Source organism: Littorina saxatilis, linkage group LG4 (genome assembly GCF_037325665.1).
Source record: "Littorina saxatilis isolate snail1 linkage group LG4, US_GU_Lsax_2.0, whole genome shotgun sequence".
Lineage (NCBI taxonomy): Eukaryota > Metazoa > Mollusca > Gastropoda > Littorinimorpha > Littorinidae > Littorina > Littorina saxatilis.
Window position 1 is genome coordinate 49,282,540 of NC_090248.1, and position 12,499 is coordinate 49,295,038.

Below are 12,499 nucleotides of genomic sequence, written 5' to 3' on the forward strand. Positions count from 1 at the left end.
CTCCCGATCACGGGGCGGACGCCTTACCACTAGGCCAACCGTGCCGGTCCCTTTTTCTGTTCAAAACCTCTGTAAATGTACACCCATGTTAAGACTCCCTCCTTTTAAAGGCCTGATGTTCTCAGATTTCGGGAGGTCTTAAAAGGGGGGAGTCTTAAAATGGAGGTAAATTTACAGAGGTTTTGAACAGAAAATCCGAAAAAGCAAGGTCTTAAAAAGGAGAAAATCTTGAACCACGGGGTCTTAAAAAGGGGGTTCCACTGTATGTTGTGGAAGACTGTGACCTTTGTTTCGAAGACTCCGTGACGCAATACATGTTGTGAACGGGTGCAGGCAGTGAAAGATGTCCTCGTGAAGACACCGAGACACTCCGACGCACATGCACTTAATATAGTCACTGACTGCATGAATGAGTTGCATTGGGTCCTATTTTTAAACCCGCGGCATCGTCGTGAACAGGAAGAACCAGAAACGAGCTGCCACCACTCGTCACTGATGTCGTAACCAGTTGCATTAGGTAAAACAGCTCATGATATGTTTGTTCATGATGACATGGCCAAAACATCAGGGTCGATTAGTCGGTAACTTTTGTGCTTGTTTGTTTGTTGATTCATGTTTGTTTTTCTTATTTACACGGACGCATGTGGCTTTTTATTGGCCGGAAATCGTGAGAGCTAGCTGTGTTTCCTGTGTGTTGGAGAAGAGTCACGACTTCCCTTGTCAAGTCTGCTAAACCGAGTTTTATCATCTTTAATTTTATTTTATTTTTGAAGGTTCAAAAGATGGGTCGGTTGGAGAACCGGCGGAAACATTGGGTTTTTTTTTCTTGGCCTTAAAGATACATTGTTTTTCGTGTGAGCGATACTGCACATAATAATAATAATAATTGTCAGTAAGTACTGGTGTCACATGACTGATGTGAACCAGTTGATTGGCTAATGGCGATGCGCTAAAACTGTTAGCGCACTCTTGGAGTGCGCTAACTTTTCCACAGAGCGTATTCTTGCGCCCTTTGCCTAAGCAAGACTGTGCTCTCATCCTCAGAATTAATTAATGACATGTAGCTTATATTCTCCACAATACCAAATGACCATAAATTCCCTGCTTCTCAATTAAAGCAGAAGTGGGTTTTTTTCTGACAGATTGCATGTGCCTGTGCCAGTGCCAGTGATCTAAACAAATAGAAGCCGCTGTGTTTCATCTAATTTTCGCCGACTTGCATAGATTCTTCTCATATGCCGTGTTAGTGGCATGTAGCTTATCATCCACATTACCAAATGATGAGTTAGTATACAATTCCCAGCGGCTAACAGAAAACACAAGTGTTATTCCGATAACGTACCAGCAAGACCAGTTTGGAAGACTGACTCGATCGACTCTGTAGCAGACAACACAGAAATACGACTACATCAGTTCAGTAAATGAATGGTTTCAGAATTATTATTTCAAAGCAAGAACAATCGTAATCGAAAACGTGTAAGGTTCAGAACGTTCTTACCATATATAAGATTTATTAGCAGCCTGCCTTATGCGTACAGACTCAGTGCAGACTGCAGTCGTTCCATTGCCCAGGTTGGCAGGTAGCCTAGCAGACGACATTAACCCCGCTCAGCAAATTAACATGTTGGGCAAATGTGAACAAAAAAACGATGGGGATATAATACGTGTAGGGTTCAGAGCATTCTTACCGTTCATATTTAGTATCAGACTCCCCGATGAGTGAAGATAGAACACGAGAAATATGCCACATTTGTTTTGAAAATGTGCGAACCGTCGAGTCCCGCTTTGAGTCAATTCAAGGGGAGTCACTCCGCATAGTCAATCCGTCGAAGCTCGACTGGAGGTTTCGAATCGCAAATAATGAAGAGCCTTTCTCCGAGTTCAAATGAGGTCTCTCTGAAAGATCATCACTGTTCAGATTAACGCTACACTGGAATTTACCAACAGAAATTAAAATGCGTGTGACGAAAGCACGACACACTTGAGACACCCCACACAAAAGTAGATCTTTACTGTGCACGACCTGACCACACAGTTATGCCTATTCAAATGCGCATTGCAAAATGTGCGTTAGGAATCTTCTTTTTTCTATGGCGGTACTGACAATATCGTTATTGAAACAATCCCAGTGCACTAAGGGATTTATAGAGCAAATCTCGAAAATAATTATTGAACTCAGCGCTATGCGCTTCGTTCAATAATGAATTTTCTCGATTTGCTCTATAAATCCCTTAGTGCACTGGGATGTCTCAATAACTTAAATAATAATAATAATAATAATAATAATAATAATAATAATAATAATAATATATAATAATAATAACGGGTATTTATATAGCGCCTTATCCGAAGTTCAACTTGAAGCGCGTATGCCGTGTGAGATGGAATGTTTTACACAATAATTCACATCGGCCAGTAGATCAACAGCCAATAGACGCTGCATCCACCTTTCACGGCCTATTATTCCAAGTCACACGGGTATTTTGGTGGACATTTTTATCTACGCCTATACAATTTTGCCAGGAAAGACCCTTTTGTCAATCGTGGGATCTTTAACGTGTATACCCCAATGTAGTGTACATCACATCAGATTGTCGCCGGATTTGACATGGGATGAGAGTACCATCCGCAAGGACACGTACCCAACAAAACATTCTGGCTGCTGCTCCCTGTACACCGTCAGCATGTTTGTGTGTGCTTAATATCATTGTCTCTCAGGTACGGTCACGGATATATTCGTACCCACTCATATGGCTCTATCTGACCAGGTACGGATATATTCGCTCAGACAGTTAGCTTCACTGAGTCGCTTCCTGTAACGTCCATCTAACGCCTGCATTCCGGCGTGTTGATACACAGTTACTACTACTGACACAGTTACTACAATTCTGAGTGACCTGCTGCAGCACAGCTGGTCTCGGCTATTTAAAAAAACTTGGTCAACATAGGTGGGGTAGAAAGTGTTAAGGGCAGAATATAGGCTACCTGCGCAGTTTGAGCGGCACAGACGACGCACTGCATATGATTGATGCTGCGATAGGGATTATGACGAGTACTTGGCCTGTTTTCCTTTCACGCAACGTGTAGCGGACTGGGATAATCTGCAGTGCGTCGTCTGTCCTGCTGAAGTTACATAGGTGAGCGCCAGGCCTTACGAAATTAACGAGAAACGACACAGACCATACGCGCCAAGACGTCTCTTCTAATTCAGCCTCTCTTTCAAATAGAAATTGGTGACGTCAAAAGCGGCGAAACAAAGTTCGAGGAAACGTCCGTCATAAAGCGAATAAACTGGCGTCACGTAAAAATATATCTGCCCCTAATTCTTCTGCAAGACTCTCGATGAACTGAGAATGAATTTTGGGAAATAACTTTGCATCGACGACTAAGTCATGTCAGCAGTAAAAAAAAAAATTACTCGTAAGGATGTGCATGCATCGGTATCGTATGTCATTAATTCAGCACCAAATTCTCATTCTGCGCAGAAAAAAAAGCCAAGCTGTTGATTGTTGTTATGTGTCTCAGTGGAAGGATGCTCTTATTACATATAACAGTTCGGAAAGCTCTGTTGAGGCTGACACAATTGCTTGTAACAAGGGAAGGGACTTATCTTCAAAGGCCTGTTTACAATGTGGGTGTGTGACTAAGAATTGGGTGTGTTGTGGGATGAGGCATGGGTGGCTGATGTTAAGGCTATGTGGCGAGGCTAAGACAGAAGATGTAATATTCCTGTCTGTCTACATTACACAAGAGCTAAGCTCTCACGGTTTCAGCCTGTGTTGTAATACGTACAATAAACACAGTAGCCTAATTCATTGAAAGCTTCTTCTTTTTTTCTTTTTTTTTTTTTTTTTGGGGGGGGGGGGGGGGGCATTTTCTTTCGACCAACCACGGAAAATTAATTAACAACTGAAGTTCTTAATCTCTTCTGCTTACGCAACAGTTTTTTTTGTGTGGTGACTGAGAATTAGTCATGACAGTTTGTAATCTCTTCTGCTTAAACGACAGTTGTTTCGGGGGTGTATGTGTGTGTGTGTGTGTGTGTGTGTGTGTGTGTGTGTGTGTGTGTGTGTGTGTGTGTGTGTGTGTGTGTGTGTGTGTGTGCCCGTGTGTGTGTGTGTGTGCCCGTGTGTGTGTGTGCCCGTGTGTGTGTATGTGTGTGTGTGTGTGCTTTGCGACGGTAAATTAAGCCCTGCTATGTTTGTGATTAGACTTTACGTTGGCATTTAGAAGTAAGATTTACCCAATTATTTCCCACGTGCTCTTTTCCTGGACGATTTTTTGTCTACAAACTTTGGGCAGTCTTATGTCTAGGTCGGTATGGAAGAGTCCAGGTTAGAGACTTTTGTCCGGGATGAACGGTACCCTAAATGCAGTTTGTCCCGTACTCAGTATATTATCCCTTAGCTTGACTCCGGCATACCAGCCCTGAGCTTTTTTTGTCGGTACAATATCATGAGTCACTTGAAAGTTTTTTTCGCCATGTGAATAGATACAGACATAACCCGATTTGTAATCAACTTCTGTAGTCCACACACACACACACACACACACGGCACACACACACACGCATACACACACACACTCACACACACGCACACACACAAACACACACACAAACACACGGTTTGGAAGGGAGGAGGAGACGTGTTACTAAACCTATGAACTTGTTTATGGCCTCTACTGAGAGGAAACTTTGCCCAATCCGCAATGGACCCGAGAGCACCGGGAAATCTATCCAACGACTATAAAAGAGCCATCAGCATTTCGTGTACTCAGTTCAGCAAAAGTTTAGAGCCTGGACTTGAGATCACGACATGATACTTTAATTTTCTCATTTCTTAGTTATCCCAAAGTAATAAAATACGTGCACTGACTTTACTATCAAAGAACCAAGACTCAAAACCGATATAAAAAAAATGGCATGGTTGATTTCTTGCGACACCATAGGCATTCAGCAAAAATTAAATACAGACAAAATGGTCCATATTAGGAGCCTCGGCGCCTAATATGGACCAGTGAAGCGGCCTTCACGAATCACTGTAAAAAGCCCCCTATACTTCGAAATAACATGATCATGATACAACTTAGTGTACACGTCAGACTAATTCAAATATGCTTTAGATTTATCTGTGTCGGGTTGATGAGAGCATTATTAACATCCTAAAGCGATACTTGCGAATGGTGTACTTAATACATTACATGTTGACTTCCGTATTCCCTTTACTCTTCAAACCAACACCCTTATTGCACAATCGGACAGCTCGTTCAGATTTCTGTCTCAAGTTGCCCCACTTTCACGCCTGAATGGCTCTCAGCCAGATCAACACACACAAAACGTCCTCTACTGCAAGCAGATACAGCTCTAAAAGACAACAACAGTACTTCCTCTCAGTGTGCAATACCGTATCAACAAACCGCAAGCTATGTCTTCTCCTGCAAGCAGGTAAAGCTCTAACGGACAACGACGGCACTTCCTCTTATCAACAAACACAAGTATGTCCTCTCCTTCAAGCAGATAAAGGTCAAACGGACAGCGATGTGTACTTCCTAGTCCAATAACGGGGACTTTGACGGCGTGCATTTAAGCGTTTTGTGCAGGTGAAAGACAGCAGTCGGAGACTCTCTGAGACCATGGCTACCACAGCTAGTTGCCGATGTGCGGGGATATCGTTAATCAGGTAAGCGTAACGTACTCAATATTAAAAAAGAACAAAACAAAAAACCCAGACAGAGCAAATCCAGTAAGCCCTATTATTCTAATGGCGGATTAAAAAGTTCGAAGCAGAGAGACTGCCAACATTCCAATATCAACACTCGAAATTGAGGTGGTCTTACTGATTTTTAAACACACTCTCTGATACCAATTTTGAACACAGTGTAATATTGTAAATGGTTTGTTTGTTTGTTTGTTTGTTTAACGCCCAGCCGACCACGAAGGGCCATATCAGGGCGGTGCTGCTTTGACATATAACGTGCGCCACACACAAGACAGAAGTCGCAGCACAGGCTTCATGTCTCACCCAGTGACTATCGCCGACCTGGTTTTAGGGTACAGTCGTGTTATATGGTGAATATCTTAAATGTTTCAGTTTGAAAACCAAAGACATAGGACCTTCGAATAGCCTTGTAGTGATAAAGCAGCATGGCTGTATACATTATACTAAGTTTATCCCGCACAGTGCAAACATTAGACAACGAAGTGATGACCAATGAAACTGAATAAGGAGGAAGGTAACTGGGTGAAGACGTTGTTCTGCGGCCTGACCAATCAAATGAAGGCCAAAGCCCTTCCCTGACCAATCGATGAAGCTAAAGTAAGCTGAGAGAAACGCTGTTCGAACCCGGACCTGACTCGACAGATATCCTTTCCTTGCCGCGAGCTGTATAGGAACACTCCCCTTTCTATCTTACTACCATCTACAAAAGATGCCCAGTCAAATCCGAACTTATGCTGTTTTTTAAGAGCACGTTCATAAGCATAGCTTGTTTTGCTCCATTGATTCTGATGAATGTGTGCGTCATTGTTACGTGTAATTCTTTGAATAAAATTGTTTAAACGAAAAGATGCCAAGACCCTCACGGTTAGCACGGGCTACCCTGGCGTAAGCACAATATAATTGAGAAACGACAACGGTCAGTGTCCCTTTAAACAGAAACGTCTTGCGGCACTTACTCGTGAAGTGCAGTCGTGTGGGTGCCGCCAATGTCGCTGTGCCAGACTCATGCATCCAGTGCCATTTCTTCGGATTATTGGATTTGTCAGCAGCGTAGACTTGTAAGGCTTGGAAGAATTTTTTTTCACTATTTCTCTCTCTCTCTCTTCTTCTTTTTACATTTAGTCAAGTTTTGACTAAATGTTTTAACATAGAGGGGGGAATCGAGACGAGGGTCGTGGTGTGTGTGTGTGTGTGTGTGTGTGTGTGTGTGTGTGTGTGTGTGTGTCTGTCTGTGTGTGTGTGTGTGTGTCTGTCTGTCTGTCTGTGTGTGTGTGTGTGTGTAGAGCGATTCAGACTAAACTACTGGGCCGATCTTTATGAAATTTGACATGAGAGTTCCTGGGTATGATATCCCCGGACATGTTTTTCATTTTTTCGATAAATACCTTTGATGACGTCATATCTGGCTTTTTGTAAAAGTTGAGGCGGCACTGTCACACCCTCATTTGTCAATTAAATTGATTGAAATTTTGGCAAAGCAATCTTCGACGAAGGCCGGGGTTTGGTATTGCATTTCAGTTTGGTGGCTTAAAAACTAATGAGTGAGTTTGGTCATTAAAAATCGGAAACTTGTAATTAAAAATTTTTTTTTATTAAACGATCCAAAAACAATTTCATCTTATTCTTCGTCATTTTCTGATTCCAAAAACATATAAATATGTTATATTTGGATTAAAAACAAGCTCTGAAAATTAGAAATATAAAAATTATGATCAAAATTAAATTTCCGAAATCGTTTTAAAAACTATTTCATCTTATTCCTTGTCGGTTCCTGATTCCAAAAACATATAGATATGATATGTTTGGATTAAAAACACGCTCAGAAAGTTAAAACGAAGAGAGGTACAGTAAAGCGTGCTATGAAGCACAGCGCAATCGCCACCGCGCCAAACAGGCTCGTCACTTTCACTGCCTTTTGCACTGGCGGCGGACTACGTTCAGTTTCATTCTGTGAGTTCCACAGCTTGACTAAATGTAGTAATTTCGCCTTACGCGACTTCATTGTTTTGTTTTCTTGTGACTGGAAAAGAAATTAGCCTAAATTGAGACATTGCGAGATTTGACGGAGGTATGTATTCCGGTACCTTGGCAATCGAGGTGAAGCCGGGTGCATGTGCATGTGTGCGTTCGTGTGTGTGTGTGTGTGTGTGTGTGTGTGTGTGTGTGTGTTTGTGTGTACGCGTGTATGTGCAGTGTGCAGTGTGTGTGTGTGTGTGTGTGTAGCGTCAGTGCGTGCGTGCCGTGCGTGCGTGCCGTGCGTGCGTGTGTGCGTGCGTGGCGTGCGTGCGTGTGTTTGTGTGTGTGTGTGGGTACTGACGTACGTGCGTGCGCGCAGTCTGTTCAGTTTCATTGTGCAACGCAAACAGATTGACTGATGGCATTAATTTCGCTTTACGCGACTTGTTTAACTTCTGCTGAATTTTTGACATACTATATACAATTATAATAGCTAGGAAGTTTTCAAGTTTATGTATGTACAATGACATCCTGTTATGCAAAGTTAAGGAAGACTATGTGAGCACCTATTGTACGGGTTCACTTACTTAGTTGTGCTCGTTGATGTGTTTTGATGTGTGCGAATGTGAACAATATTTTGCTTAAACCACAAGGAAGGGCTGCTATGTGTTGCTGTTGGTTGATTAAACAAGCATAAAATCATGAGGATAATGACTATTGAGAAGAGAAACAAGTCGCGTAAGGCGAAAATACAATATTTAGTCAAGTAGCTGTCGAACTCACAGAATGAAACTGAACGCAATGCCATTTTACTCGTAGCATCGTCAGGCCACCGCTCATGGCAAAGGCAGTGAAATTGACAAGAAGAGCGGGGTAGTAGTTGCGCTAAGAAGGATAGCACGCTTTTCTGTACCTCTCTTTGTTTTAACTTTCTGAGCGTGTTTTTAATCCAAACATATCATATCTATATGTTTTTGGAATCAGGAACCGACAAGGAATAAGATGAAAGTGTTTCTAAATTGATTTCGACAATTTAATTTTGATAATAATTTTTATATATTTAATTTTCAGAGCTTGTTTTTAATCCGAATATAACATATTTATATGTTTTTGGAATCAGCAAATGATGGAGAATAAGATAAACGTAAATTTGGATCGTTTTATAAATTTTTATTTTTTTTTACAATTTTCAGATTTTTAATGACCAAAGTCATTAATTAATTTTTAAGCCACCACGCTGAAATGCAATACCAAACCCCGGGCTTCGTCGAAGATTACTTGACCAAAATTTGAACCAATTTGGTTGAAAAATGAGGGCCTGACAGTGCCGCCTCAACTTTCACGAAAAGCCGGATATGACGTCATCAAAGACATTTATCAAAAAAATGAAAAAAACGTTCGGGGATTTCATACCCAGGAACTCTCATGTCAAATTTCATAAAGATCGGTCCAGTAGTTTAGTCTGAATCGCTCTACACACACACACACACACACACACACACACGCACGCACGCACACACGCACGCACATACACCACGACCCTCGTTTCGATTCCCCCTCGATGTTAAAATATTTAGTCAAAACTTGACTAAATATAAAAAGAAAAATATCCTTATCAATGACAATCTAAAAAGTGTTTTGCCACAAAGAACAACTCAAACAAACAGCAGCAACAAAACAACAACAACAACAAGAACAACAACACAAAACAAAACAAAACCGCTGCTACATCCTTCTCTGGAAAATGAGTGTAACCCATGAGACACAATGTAACTGGGTAATCCAATTCTGTGCACAACAGCCCAAGCAAATTCCTTTCACAAAAAGGGAGGTTCATCCAAACAAGCAAGTCTACATGCATTGTTCAAACTCGCGATTGACCTGAATTCCAACTGACATATGGGGGCTTTTTATATTTAGTCAAGTTTTGACTAAATATTTTAACATCGAGGGGGAATCGAAACGAGGGTCGTGGTGTATGTGCGTGTGTCTGTGTGTCTGTGTGTCTGTGTGTGTGTGTGTGTGTGTGTGTGTAGAGCGATTCAGACTAAACTACTGGACCGATCTTTATGAAATTTGACATGAGAGTTCCTGGGTATGAAATCCCCGAACGTTTTTTTCATTTTTTTGATAAATGTCTTTGATGACGTCATATCCGGCTTTTCGTGAAAGTTGAGGCGGCACTGTCACGCCCTCATTTTTCACCCAAATTGGTTGAAATTTTGGTCAAGTAATCTTCGACGAAGCCCGGACTTCGGTATTGCATTTCAGCTTGGTGGCTTAAAAATTAATTAATGACTTTGGTCATTAAAAATCTGAAAATTGTAAAAAAAAATAAAAATTTATAAAACGATCCAAATTTACGTTTATCTTATTTTCCATCATTTGCTGATTCCAAAAACATATAAATATGTTATATTCGGATTAAAAACAAGCTCTGAAAATTAAATATATAAAAATTATTATCAAAATTAAATTGTCCAAATCAATTTAAAAACACTTTCATCTTATTCCTTGTCGGTTCCTGATTCCAAAAACATATAGATATGATATGTTTGGATTAAAAACACGCTCAGAAAGTTAAAACAAAGAGAGGTACAGAAAAGCGTGCTATCCTTCTTAGCGCAACTACTACCCCGCTCTTCTTGTCAATTTCACTGCCTTTGCCATGAGCGGTGGACTGACGATGCTACGAGTATACGGTCTTGCTGAAAAATGGCATTGCGTTCAGTTTCATTCTGTGAGTTCGACAGCTACTTGACTAAATATTGTATTTTCGCCTTACGCGACTTGTTATATTTAGTCAAGTTTTGACTAAATATTTTAACATCGAGGGGGAATCGAAACGAGGGTCGTGGTGTATGTGCGTGTGTGCGTGTGTGTGTGTGCGTGTGTGTGTGTGTGTGTAGAGCGATTCAGACTAAACTACTGGACCGATCTTTATGAAATTTGACATGAGAGTTCCTGGGTATGAAATCCCCGAACGTTTTTTTCATTTTTTTGATAAATGTCTTTGATGACGTCATATCCGGCTTTTCGTGAAAGTTGAGGCGGCACTGTCACGCCCTCATTTTTCAACCAAATTGGTTGAAATTTTGGTCAAGTACTCTTCGACGAAGCCCGGGGTTCGGTATTGCATTTCAGCTTGGTGGCTTAAAAATTAATTAATGACTTTGGTCATTAAAAATCTGAAAATTGTAAAAAAAAATAAAAATTTATAAAACGATCCAAATTTACGTTTATCTTATTCTCCATCATTTGCTGATTCCAAAAACATATAAATATGTTATATTCGGATTAAAAACAAGCTCTGAAAATTAAATATATAAAAATTATTATCAAATTTATTTTTTCGAAATCAATTTAAAAACACTTTCATCTTATTCCTTGTCGGTTCCTGATTCCAAAAATATATAGATATGATATGTTTGGATTAAAAACACGCTCAGAAAGTTAAAACGAAGAGAGGTACAGAAAAGCGTGCTATGCAGCATAGCGTAACCACTACCCCGCTCTTCTTGTCAATTTCACTGCCTATGCCGTGAGCGGTGGACCACGAGTATACGGTCTTGCTGCGTTGCATTCATGATTGCGTTCAGTTTCATTCTGTGAGTTCGACAGCTACTTGACTAAATATTGTATTTTCGCCTTACGCGACTTGTTTAACTGCAGAAAGCGAATATGCTAATTTCGGATCTTTTGTGAGAGCGATTATCGAGTGCCTGTTTCAGTCTATGATATGTCAGTCCTTATGTAAATGAAATGGTTACTTCTAGGTCTTTAAGTGACAGTAATTAACTATTTTGTTCCTACTTTAGTGCAGAATATACGTGTACGTAAAATGTATACGTGAAATGACTACTTTCAGGTCTTTAGTGACAGGAAGTTTGGACAACCGTGTGCCTATTTTAGTCGAGGACTGATATACTTGTCAGTCACTATGCAAATGAAATGACTACTTTCAGGTCTACCCCCCGCGGGTTAGGGGGAAGAATTTACCCGATGCTCCCCAGCATGTCGTAAGAGGCGACTAACGGATTCTGTTTCTCTTTTTACCCTTGTTAAGTGTTTCTTGTATAGAATATAGTCAATTTTTGTAAAGATTTTAGTCAAGCAGTAGGCCTATGTAAGAAATGTTAAGTCCTTTGTACTGGAAACTTGTATTCTCCCAGTAAGGTCATATATTGTACTACGTTGCAAGCCCCTGGAGCAATTATTTGATTAGTGCTTTTGTGAACAAGAAACAATTGACAAGTGGCTCTATCCCATCTCTCCCCCCCCACCCCCCTTTCCCCGTCGCGATATAACCTTCGTGGTTGAAAACGACGTTAAACACCAAATAAAGAAAGAACTTTCAGGTCTTTAGTGACAGACAGTTTCGACTACCGTGTGCCTATTTTAGTCGAGGACTGATATATACTTGTCAGTCACTATGCAAATGAAATGGCTACTTTAGGGTCTTTGGCGACAGGTAGTTTCAACTATATCGTGTGCCTATTTCAGTCCAGGATATACTTCTTAGCCACAATAGGTTCCACGACGACTTTCGCTTTCTTCTCATTGGTGCAACGCACACGGTTGTCTCGGACTCATCACAGGCTAAGGAAGGGCTTAAATTATTCGATCCACGTCATCTTGCTGTGAAGTATGACAGTTATTCAAGATGTACTGCTCGCTTTATGTTCCGTTCAGTCCCTATTTGCAGCTTTACTAGGGGATGACTGATCGGTGCCACACTTGTACACTACGTTTTCAATATAAATAGAAAGTAATTGGAGATTTTTCATGCAATTTCTGTTTTCGGGCACTAACAACAAAACCAA